The following is a 12987-nucleotide window of genomic DNA, read 5'->3' on the forward strand; positions in this document are numbered from 1 at the left end:
TCATGAGTTATGCGACATAAATGTTGCTGAGGGCCTCAAAATTCCCCTATCCGGTCGGAATAGGTTTAGTGCAAAACGTGGTCCTTCTGAACTTTTGCATAAATTATGATAATGAGTTGGAATTAGCAACACATTAACATCTCAAAATCTTCCTCTTACATTGACGAAGCAATGTATATACAATGATTGCCGATAAGAAATGGTACTGAGATTTTATGAACAAAACATTTTGGGGTCCGTTTGGACCCCACTCGGTCATTTTAGTCGCAAAAAAAGGTCGGGTGCTTGAGGGTTAATGTCTAGAAAGGTGACTATGCTTCCCCTCTCCATTTGAGTCTTGATTTCCCCAGATTCAATCACAGTACAGAAGTTTCTACCTGTAAAATCAATGGAATTTTCCTTTCCTTGGACATCAAATAGACTAAGAAATGGAATGGTCTGTATAGCAAAGTCAGGTCCAACTACAGTCAAACCTGTCTATAGCGGCCACTCAAGGGACTGGTCAAAATTGGCCACTATAGAGAGGTGGCCACTATAGAGAATATGCTAATTAATTGACCACATGAAATAAGTTACACATGGTTTTAGTACCCACTGATCTTTATTCACATAATACAGTACTGTACATGTACTGCAATGATTTTTACACTTAAGAAAACAAAAGCTATAAAAAGTTTTAAATGTTCTACAGTTGATATTGTCTGAAGAGACCGGTATCGTCATATCTCTTTGATATTTCGTCTTGTATCCTTTGATACTTCGCCGTCCGTATGTTCCCGCTCGCGTTCACACGTCAGATTTGCCCATTATGCTAATGTAGTACTGACAAGAAAAGTCTCGTCATTGTAGACTTATCTCTTAATAAATGTAAGAATAAAATCCACCATAGTCTGAAGTTCATATCATTTTGCCTTTGTAACAATTTATTTAGAAAGTTTTTGTGATGTAAATTAACCTCAGCGATAGTGTATTAGAACGTAACTTTAACACAATTTACCTCCGTAATATTGGTGTCGTCTATTGACCTTATATGACCTCGTTTGTCAGCGGGTATGGGTAGCGCCAGTTTACGAAGTTTTGTTTTGAAAATAAATCAAAGGGGTATAAAATCCGGCGTAGGGTGACAAAACGGCCGCTGTATATGGCCGAATGCGTGCCGAAACATAGATCAGCGGTCCGCGTGGCCGTAATCGGCAGTGTTTTTGTACCCGCGGGACCGGAAATCGTGTGGCCGTGGCCGCGTTGGACAGGTGGTCGCTAAGCCTATTTCTTAATCATTACGAATCCAAGGGACCGACAAAAAGTGGCCACTATGGGCAGGTGGCCGCTATGCAAAGGTGGCCGCTAATACAGGTTTGACTGTACTAGTACAAGTACTGATCATGAGCATTGGTGCTTCCAAACCTTTAGATTTATCGGAGGGTTCACATTCAGATGTCTTCAGATTTAAAAGCAACAAATCTGCAAGTGATGAAGAAATATGCTAAAGTAGATCACTTAATCAAAGCTAAGTTATGGACTTTTACTGCTGAAAAAAATTACATGTGTAACGTTAGTTAAGCATGGCATATTTGAGGTAACTGACAAAATTAAGGAAGGCATGTCTAAAATCTGCCTACCATGATTTGCTTGTGGGTTACTGACCTTGTAAAGGGATGCCTTGTTCCAGCACCTTGAGAAGCTTAAAATGACTTAGCTTGGACTGGCTTTTTTCTTTCCATCCGCAGTCGCACCTGGATGTCTGCAACAAACAACATATCAATCATTAGATAAAAATACAAGCAACACAATAAATAAGAACTTGCAGTTTTTGTCCTCCAAACATTTTACAGGCAAGAAATACAAACAAGAATATAATGATACAATTTTTAACCCTCTTAACACTGCATAAATTTTTTTATGTATTCCAGAACACTAGCTATAATTCCAGACTCTACAGTAGTCAACGGGTACTTTGTGTTTATTATTTTTGCAGCTCTAATGTAAAGAGTAGACTAAGAAAACTATATATTTTTGGAAAGCTCACAAGTTGAATTCTACAATAAAAGTAAAATGAATATTTTGCCATCTATCTGAGGACAGCAACTGTCATAAAAGGTACCCAGACACATTTGCAAAAGTCCTGACAAAAGAGTTTCAAATAAGGGGCATAGATGGCCAGGGGCAAAAATTCTTGTCAATTATCATGAAACTCTACAGAAATACTCAACAATATGTATACAATGAATTTATGCTGTCAGTTATAATAACTGAAAACTAAATCTGAAAGCATAATTTTACATATGTTCCGTGCTTATATGCAAACTTTTACCACCAAACAAATGAGCCCCCCTCCCCACCCCCTATACCTTGCCTATTCCAGTGCTAAGAAAATGCTGGAAAATGATAGCCAATTATTTTCTGGCAAGTTCTCCTTCTATCAGGGAGTGAAATTAAGTCATAAATAAAGAAATAGGTATCAATGTATAAAGGAAAGTTCCCTTAGTCCTGACCTATCAGATCTGACCTCTGGACATCATGTCAGAACATAAACAAAGAAAGCATGCAATGATTCATGCAGAAGAATAAGCAAAAACACCATCCAATTTTATTTCAATAAAATCAGCTACATATTCGCCTTCCTGCCATCCAAAGATTTCCCTGTCATTACTCCTGTAAGCCTCCAACAATACCTGCATCCACCAAATTGGATTATATTTTTTCAATTCACTAAAAAACCTTGACAAAACTGCAGTCAAAAACCTGCCTCCAAAGTCTAAGAAACAGAGTACAAGTGTTACACATCTCCTGGTTGGTCATTCCTCTTTAGTTACAAGCCTTCTGATTGGTATATTCTGGTACATGGTTCTATTGTACACTTCATAGTTTGAATTTCCCGCCGAAATTCAAGCTGGGCCAATATATAGGCTCACCGTGTTCAGTGGGTAAAGCCTATATAATGGCTCATCGTGTTAAGACTTTATATCCGTACACAAAATAAAGCGCTTACCAACAAGCTTTTGATCAGTCCTCTGATCCTTCTCAAGTTGTAATGACCCAAAACCTAAGTCGCACTTCTGGAACATACGAGAATATATGAGCATCTGCTGCTACAAACAGAAAACAGTTGTGCTCCTGGTTATATACACAACAACAGTCTGTAGGACACAATCCTCCATGAACAAATTATAGTGCTTGCTGTCGATGTGGCTAAGGTGTTTGCCAAATGTTAATCCATTAAAAGGACCTTGATTTACTGGTGCTGTCGTCAACTCCAGACAAGTTGTTTAATGTATGAAATACTCATGTTAGCAAAGAAGGATATTGCAGCATTTACATGTGTACATGTGTACAACTAGTAGGGGTGGGTACCGGTACAGAAAATTCAGGTTAAGGTCCGGTTCAGGTCCAGACCTGAACCTGGACCTGAGTCAGTATGCGATAAGTAAGTGAAGGGGTGATACTCAAAACAATGGTCCATTCCTCTAAAAAAAATTTATTTCAACTCACTCTGGCAGTTTGAAATCCTACAAGTCTAACTGCCTCTGTACGATTGACAGTAAAACTTTGTAGAGATGACTGTAGACTCTAGTTTGGTCGTTTATTTTCTTCAACCAGTAAGCCCTCAAATGTGTGAATGCCTGATCATATATAATCTGCTAGATTTATAGGTCCAACATCCGGTCCACCAAATTTTTTCAGGTCCAATTTTTCTGGACCAGTCGAAAAAGAGAAAACGGTTTTGTACCAGTTCACCCCTAGCAACTAGATTATGTAAATGAGGCCCTGATTTGCATGATTTACAGCTCATAATGTTTACTTTATTAATTTCCAGCCCACGGCTTCATTAACAGCAAGAAAACATACCAGAAGAAATGAGAATATTGATTAACTTGTCGCTCCAACATGGCATCTTTGAGAGCTCAAATTTCAAGGTTTTTGTTATACACTTCTACAGGTTTTGTAAAGCACTATAAAGAATTTGCATACCAGGCCTAGATTTTTATTGACAAGATAGATTATGAAAAGTGTCAAACCAAAGTAGTGTTGAATCTATTGTTCCTACTGTAGTATGAATTATTGAGGAAACTTTATAATTTCAATGTTTTCCAATTATGAGACTTCAAAACATGAAACTAATGAAAGGCAGGTGCAACATTAACAAATAATCATGATGACAAGGCCCTAATTTACATCAGACCATACACCGACGAACTGAAGCAGTTAAAGATCTACAATAACTATTGGATGGATTTTAAATGGTCTCATATTGTAGAAATGAGCCATGTTTGTCTTTATCAACAGTGCTAAATGAAATCGTTAAGAACCTAAGTTAATGCACAGAGCTGTCTGATTTGTGTACAGTAACCGATTTTTGTGTCACCAAGGAAATTTGAGCATCAAAAATGGTTACGTTCAAAGCAAAGCGTACGTAGTGGTGCATCTTACATCAACTTACTCAACACTCACCAAGCAAATTTAATTGTTTTACACATGAGACATATAGCTATATAAAAACACCAAAAATGTGCACTGGGTGTTGAGGACTTAACCTGGCAATTAAACTGACCTGAAATAACGAAGTAATCACTTAGTCAAACATAGTAACATTACCGCTGGCCGTGGCTCGAATGTACCTACAGCAGTGCACTGCCTGGCATCTCTGTTTCCTCTGCACAGGTCAAGAAGGCCTAAATGCAAACGGCAAAACTGCATTCAATCTAGCTTGAGGCACTTTGTATAAACTTGAGATTGGCAAATTTCCAATGGCTTGCTAACAATACACAAACGCAACAGTTTTCAGACAACAGGTGTAATACAATGTTGAACTCATGAATTTACAAAAAAAAAGTTACAGCTGTGCAGCACCATCTGTTATAACGTTACATGTGAAATTCAATTGATGCAAAAATGCCTTGAGTGATAATTCCAAAGAATTGGACTATGGTAACGACATACTTGTGTCATGAGTAAATTAGTTAAATGCAAATGTCAAGCATGAACTGTGTAAATGTGAAGGAAATTTGCATAAGATGTAAAAAAGCTCTAAATTATTATTTATTTCAGGGGGTATGAGGTTTGTTTGAACCTTTGAACCTTATTTAGGTATCCTAACTCTTTTTAACTACAATGTATTGGGGAAGGGAGGTTTCAAAACAAGATCGCTGTGGCTATTGACACACTCAGTGTGCCAATAGCCAAACAGGCTATTGACACACCGAGATGCCAGTCAGCCAATCAGAGCTTGTAACATGCCTTTCCGGCAATATTTTACACAAGCAATAGTTGATTAGACATTGTTCGGAAGATTAGACATTGGAATCTTTGAATCTTGGAATGAACGGACGTATTCAAGTTATGCCCTACATCTGGATACCTAATAATACAGCCTTCATCGTGCATGTATGACGTAGCGTAGTGGGTAGAGCGTTGACCTGGGAATTCATGATACCAGTTCCAACCCGGTTCGAGTCCGCGCCGGAGTTTTTTCAATTTTTTATTTTTTATTTTTCTTGTCCCTTTTTAAACATCCATTTGATATAAGAATATTTTATATATAAACAACTTTTAAAGTTTCTGTTAACAATATAAACCAAAAATAACACTGACCACGAAACATGTCATAATTTTCGGCCGTGTGGTTCCGGCGCTATCGGCAGCGACTCGGAAGAATATTTCTTTCACATTAAAAATAATGGAGGTAAAACAACAACTATAACTTCGCTTCCTTAGTGATATAAGTTTTGAGGCCGAAAATTCTCCAATATGGCAGGAATTCGTCGGTAAACACAGCTGAAAACGTGTTCCTAACCGATCCAACATGGCTGCCATGATCACATGCGGTGACAGTAAAACTAGCACCCTATATGATAGCAGATTCCGATGTTTAAAATTGTGCCGTAAACACGTGAAAAAGATCGTATTTTGGGTTGATAATGGACACAGGATGCCATTTGTATTTTTCAGAGTGTTGATTGTCAAATATAATCGTAAGATTTCCTCATTTTAGTGGTTTCTATCACTGGGTGTGTCGATAGCCTAACAGGCTATCGACACACTCAGTGTGCCAATAGCCTAAACAGGCTATCGACACACTCAGTGTGTCAATAGCCTGTTAGGCTATTGACACACTGGGTGTGTCAATAGCCTCGCTCAAACAAGATACAACACTAACAAGTAATGGTGTCTAAAAAAGACACCTATAGGCGACGCATTGTAATGAAGGGTTAACGACCCGCCCCGAGGTGTACATGGTGTCATAACACCTGGAATTTCCACCATATCCAGAGGCTAATCCTAAAGCCCCTATAATACATATATCCTGAGGTCCGGTATATGGGGGTCGTTGGTGGCACGGTAGCCCATGCTGTCCTATGTAAAACTGTATATGTGTGAAACACCTACCGCGTGAAAGTCCTACCGTGTACGAACGAATGATTACCCAGAGAGACTGGATACCAGGTCACAGTTCGTTTTGCTATTAACAAGATAAGCGTCCCGGGGACAAATGGGGAGCTGTTCCGGGGCACTCAGTTCTCCCAGTCATACACACAATGGCGCTATTTGGAGAAGAGCTTTTCACGAGGATGATGTTGGTACAACTTGGTGTACGAAGCCGGGCCAGTAGCTTCGCCTCAAGGTATCGGGAAGACGAGGAACCATCCAAGGTTAGTGCAAATCGGTACCGGAAAGTTGGTCTAAACAATGCTCATGTTTTTGTATAGAATAAAGGCAAAACTCGGAAGCGATTTGTAGTACCATAATCATTACTGTTACTATTATATAATCCGCAATTTTGTGACACATTCTCGGCTGCAATTGTACCCAAGACGTGTACAAGTGTTTTTGTTCTTGTTGCCCTTTAAAGTCTATTGTTTTGCCAGAAGCTAAGACTCTCGGCGATGGTTCATGTGTTAATTATATCTCCTGGTGATTTGCGCGAAAACAAGACAACAACAACTTGTGATCCATCCCGACTCCGTCATTCAGTATGGTTGGGTGTAGAACAAAACCCATTACTTGTCCCATTTCAACTTTTGGGATGACCATAGACCAAGAATGCTTACATCATCTGTGTATTCTAAATTATTTATTTTTTCTTGGGGCTTGGCAAAAATTTCTTGGGGAGGGGGGCAGTCTCGCATCATGAAGGGAATCTTATTAGTAATACCTAACATCCATACTTTTGACTTTTGATCTGTTTCTGTGTTGTTTTATGTTCAGAATTTGATTTGACGAAGAGAAATATACGTGGTACATCATTCGAACAATAGGTGTATCCGTAGGGGATTACGGTATGTCATCCAGGCCACACTCAGGGTGTAAGATGAAATTTGCAGAGACTTAAAATTGAATTTAAAGATAAATTGGTATCTTGTGAGCCTGTTTAGGCTATTGGCACACTCAGTGTGGCGATAGCCTGTTTAGGCTATTGACACACCCAGTGATAGAAACCACTAAAATGAAGAAATCTTACGATTATATTTGACAATCAACACTCTGAAAAATACAAATGGCATCCTGTGTCCATTATCAACCCAAAATACGATCTTTTTCACGTGTTTACGGCACAATTTTAAACATCGGAATCTGCTATCATATAGGGTGCTAGTTTTACTGTCACCGCATGTGATCATGGCAGCCATGTTGGATCGGTTAGGAACACGTTTTCAGCTGTGTTTACCGACGAATTCCTGCCATATTGGAGAATTTTCGGCCTCAAAACTTATATCACTAAGGAAGCGAAGTTATAGTTGTTGTTTTACCTCCATTATTTTTAATGTGAAAGAAATATTCTTCCGAGTCGCTGCCGATAGCGCCGGAACCACACGGCCGAAAATTATGACATGTTTTGTGGTCAGTGTTATTTTTGGTTTATATTGTTAACAGAAACTTTAAAAGTTGTTTATATATAAAATATTCTTATATCAAATGGATGTTTAAAAAGGGACAAGAAAAATTGAAAAAAAAAAAATTAAAAATCACCGGCGCGGACTCGAACCGGGTCGGAGCTGGTATCATGAATTCCCGGGTCAACGCTCTATCCACTACGCTACGTCAAACATGCACGATGAGAGCTGTATTATTAGGTATGCAAATGTAGGGCATAACTTGAATACGTCCGTTCATTCCAAGATTCAAAGATTCCAATGTCTAATCTTCCGAACAATGTCTAATCAACTATTGCTTGTGTAAAATATTGCCGGAAAGGCATGTTACAAGCTCTGATTGGCTGACTGGCATCTCGGTGTGTCAATAGCCTGTTTGGCTATTGGCACACTGAGTGTGTCAATAGCCACAGCGTATTATGTTTGCAAAACAACATCCCGTTTGTGTACAACTGGCCCGGACCTAATAGCATCGTCAGATAAAGAGGTACACAAGCGCCGTCAAAAGTAGTACAAAACACGCGAAGCTTCTGGGTGTCGTATTTAAACTATCAACATGATTTCTAGATTGTGATATATTTGATTCAGGATTTATGATTCTTTTCTGTGATTTCTTGGTTGGTATACAGCCGACCCAGTTCGGCAGCGGAGGGATATATATGAAAAGTATCTCGCGTCGGACAACCACGAACTTCTCAGTTGGGGACGAAACGCGGCGCCAAGAAGTCATGGCTTCGTAAGTACAGTCTAATTTTCTTTGTTAATTATATGACTTACTTCACATTGCTTTTTTTGCCCTTGTGATTGTCACTTTGTGCATGATGAATTTAACTGTTATGGTTACTGGCTTATGCAGATGTCGACAACTTCGTGTGAAGATAGTTGATCGATTCTGTCGGTTGAATAAAGCAGTCGGGTCGGCATCAATGCGTTGTCCAAACCTTCAGCATTTGACCCAAGCCTCTAATATTTGATTATAGCCGTCCTGTACTATGATGATGATATACCCAAGTGTTCCATATACGTGAAATACCCAAGAATGTGGGAGTCCGGCCGCTTCTGATATCTGTGATTGATTGTGTTGTTTACGTATTCGCGGACGGAACCTGTGTGATGGAAATATCCCTATCTATTCAAAAGGATCATACAGCATGACAACAAGGAGGCTTCAGTTAGAAACATCCACTTTAAACACTTGGGTTTTATTCGTTTTTCTTTTACCTTCAGCAAGACATTTATGAGATGTGTTTTTGGAAGAGTCTGTATGCTTTAATCAACATTCGCACAAGCAACACGCCTAACTGGTAATAAATATAATTTCATTGATGAACAGATGATGATAGAATTATATTTTTCTCCATTGGAGTAACAACTATGTACAAATACTACAATGTTATTTCTTGCTCTGTTTACGATTGTGGGTTGTCGGGAATTCCCACTGACAGCGGGCCGGGACTGACCAGGACCATCCGGCTTGTCTGGTACTAATTAAGCTAGGAATGTCTGAGAAGATACCGTGTGTCGACATCAAACACACATTCGTCAAACATATTGAGTTCCGTATTTGTGATTTAGCATCATAGCTAATTAAAGAGATGGATGGAATGTCATCGAATTCGGCACAGTTTTAGGTCGTGTGTTCGAAAACATGATTATTACTTCAATCCCTATGTCCCGAAATACCCATATAAGTGTTCCGACATACAGGCATATCTAATCTCCAAGCAGACGTTAGTCGTTTGTGTAAATATGGGGCGGATTATGTTTTGAGAATTTGAAAGAGCATTGCCAAAGATTCAGTTTAGGGATCGTCATGATTTTTGGTACGTAGATAGCTTGAATAATGATTTATGCCAATCATACTCTCAAGAGCTAATTTCCTTAACTAAGGAGAAGGGTTAGATTCAACACATGACATATGTAACTGAGAGAGAGAGGAATATCGATAGATAGTGTAAATGATCTAATCTGCTTTTGTGTTGTTACGGATTGACAAGAAAGACAATTATTATTACAATATTTATCTTTGTTCTTTGTTCGTGTTTGCTCTACAGCAGCTCCTGAGATGAACATTCTACAAGTTGAACATGATTTAGCTGAGATGACTATCCAAATGGCGACTTGGTTCACGTAGGACACCAACAGCTGGTCAACAACGATAGCACATTTAGGTGGGTTATTTTGGAATAGTAAATTTTTGTATATTAGTATATATATATATATAGATTATGGGAAGTCGGTTGCCAAGGGGTTTCCTTCGTTTGAGAAGGATAAATCTTCTGTCACATTTGTCAGCGTCTACTTGTATGTTGCTTCTGTACGTCCGTTCTAATATCATATTGTTAGATCATATTGATTTTTGATTTGTTTGTTTGTTTATTTGTTTATGGATGATTTTTTACCCAAAGTCAGAGAAAGTGTCTCCTAGGTTCTGGAGACTCCATACTTGGGCAGCTTGTGCAGACTGGAATAATTTTTTATTTTATTCATAAGTAACGTTACAAAACATCAACAAAAGGTAAACCATCCAACTATTAAGTAAAATACAAATCAAACAGAGCCTGGTGTATCATTTGTAGCAAGTTTTCCCCACTTCCCTAGGTGCTTCTCCATCTTCCCTCTCCTGTTGGCAATTTGACCTTTCGAAGAAGTTAACGTAATTAATGATTTGAAATTAACTAGAATATTTGTAGGGTTAAGTACTTGATTAGATGGATGACAAAGTTTCTTTGGAAATATTTCTTTAACTTTGTATCTCATTGTTAGAGGTAGTTGACAGTGTTCAGTGTTTTTGTCCATGTTTAGGGTAGAAGTCAGATCAAACCGCCGTGGTCTCCATGGCTCCAGCGACTGCATTGCGGATGGGAGGACTTAACCGGTCGGTGTGGTAGTGAGTGTGCCTGATTTATGAAAGCGCAGACATAGGGTGATCATGTTGAGATGAGTGTGTGTGTGTGTGTATGTGTAGGTGTGTCTGTGTATGTGTGCGTGTGTGTGTGTTTCTCCTAAGAGGGACGAAGACAAAATGTCCCTGGCACCCGTAAAAAATGTCCACCATGACTCCACAACCCCGCCACGCCACATACTGCGACACTTTTTTCTTTATTTTTGTTGTCTCTACAGCAGCGCCTACAACACATCTTAGCCTTGACGAGCATCCAAACAGCCGCACATCGACGGTGACAAATTTATGAGGTGACTTTGGAATAAGCCGCTATTGTTGGTGTCAGTGTATCCGTATAGTATTTGAAACGGGCGATGTGATCTCTTGTTCTCTCTCGATCCCACCAGACAATAACCATACAGGATAAGAGCGACAACGACGAGGTGTTCCTGACACCCGTAATCGTGTCCATCAGGACGACGCAGTTCCGCCACAACGTGCACAAAGACTCTTACCACAGCAAGGAAAGTCAGTCGAGTCCTTCCATTGCAAGTCAGTGAGACGAGCTGCGTCGCTGGAGGAACCGGAATAGACGTCCGCGCGCCTTATAAAGTCGGGAAGGAGGGGAGTCACACATCACCCAGAACAGCGCCGTCGACAGAAGGAATGCAACGAGAGGGGAGTGCCAGACCAGTAGCCAATCGATTGCTCTGCTACAACCATAGAAAACCTAAAACTAGTTAGAGAATTCACGGACTAGTTTTGAGTTGATTTATACCATGGCTATGTATAGTGTATATATTGTAGTAGTTGATTTTACATTTACATCAAAGAATTAGAACCGTACATAAGGTTAACCTCAGCGACGACGGAACGAATCGAACCGGAGATGGATGTACTAATGGAGAAAACCCCCATAGGAATATGACGTACAATTATTCTGTATCCAACCTGTGACCGAAGTTAGCGGGGTCAGCATTATGTAGTAACGTCAAACTACTTTAACAGTCTCCCGTGCCAAGTGTACGGAAAACCTTGTCTCTGCGTCCTTCCTTTATTCTAGCTGTGCTAGTCCTAGTCTTCAAAGCGGAATCTAAACAACATGGAATTATCAATTGGTTTTATGTCTTGCTTGAAACATGTGACCTACGTATCTTTCAAATCCAGGCAACCACGTGAAAGGACATCATTCCATATTGTGAAAAGCGAAAGATTTAAAAGCAAAAGCTAAAAAAAATATCGGCCAAAACCTGTGCCATATTGGTCTTTATTGTCTTGTTTAAAATACTTGATTTAACTACTGCTCAAAATCAACTTTTGTATAACTCCAAACAACAACCACGTGAAAGCACATCATTTCATACTTTGTAAAAAAAGATATCGACAAAAATCTGACATATTGGTCTTCATTATGTTTTTTGACCTCGTAAAAGCATATCATCCCACATTACGAAAAGAAAAGCTCAAATAACATTGGCAAAAGCTGTGCTATGTATTAGTCTTTATTATCTTCTTTAAAACATCTTATTTTTCTACCACTCAAAATCAGACGACTTTTTATAACTCCAAACGACAACAACTTGAAAGCATGTCATTCCAATTCGTAAAAAGCAATAGCTGTATAAGAAATAACGGCAAAGAGCTGGAACATATTGGTCTTCATTATAACATTCATATAGCGTGCAAAACATCGTAATAATCTGTAACAGTTTGTACTGCCTATGATATGCAAGGAGTGCTGTCATTCCCGACTATGTGAAAAGACCGTTCCCTTAAATAATTAACCCTGACACAAAGAATGCCTTTGCAAAGAAAAAATAAACGGTTAGAATAGGTCTCACATAAGACTGTAGACACTCCCTAAGGTTTAACCAAAAATCAATTCCCAAGGGAATGCATTCGTGCAATTTTCTAAATTCCTTCAAAGCGATCGTAATACTGTAGAAAATGCCTCCGCCCCTGAGGCGTCGCCAAAAAAAATAGTTTGCTAATATTGTCAAACAGATAGTTAGATGGATAAGTATGTATACTTCGTCATCATATTTCCCTATCATATTATGCTGGCGATTAACGGTCAAGTTCTGAGAGTTGCACGTACGACGTCTAATTTTGGGGAAAAAATCCAAAGAAGAGCATAATTTTAATCATCCCATCAGATTCAGAATAACGCCACACACACAGTAGAACTCGTACCAAGGATCGAGCTCGTACCATGGTATGGTATCCAGGCTAGTA

The 12987-nt window shown here is 39.1% G+C and overlaps 1 long non-coding RNA gene across 3 annotated transcripts; it reads left to right on the plus strand.

Moving 5' to 3' along the window:
* The first annotated feature begins 6480 nt into the window (after positions 1 to 6480).
* Positions 6481 to 12670, plus strand: LOC118404756. 3 transcript variants are annotated; one of them, XR_004829800.1, is made up of 4 exons: positions 6481 to 6647; positions 8498 to 8604; positions 9923 to 10039; positions 10992 to 12670. It is a non-coding gene; the product is annotated as an uncharacterized LOC118404756 (long non-coding RNA). The 3 variants fall into 3 exon arrangements; XR_004829799.1 differs by having other exon boundaries at positions 11160 to 12670; XR_004829801.1 differs by lacking the exon at positions 10992 to 12670 and adding an exon at positions 10674 to 10787.
* Positions 12671 to 12987: the final 317 nt, after the last annotated feature.

The sequence above is a fragment of the Branchiostoma floridae genome, chromosome 17 (assembly GCF_000003815.2).
Source record: "Branchiostoma floridae strain S238N-H82 chromosome 17, Bfl_VNyyK, whole genome shotgun sequence".
Taxonomy (NCBI): Eukaryota; Metazoa; Chordata; class Leptocardii; order Amphioxiformes; family Branchiostomatidae; genus Branchiostoma; species Branchiostoma floridae.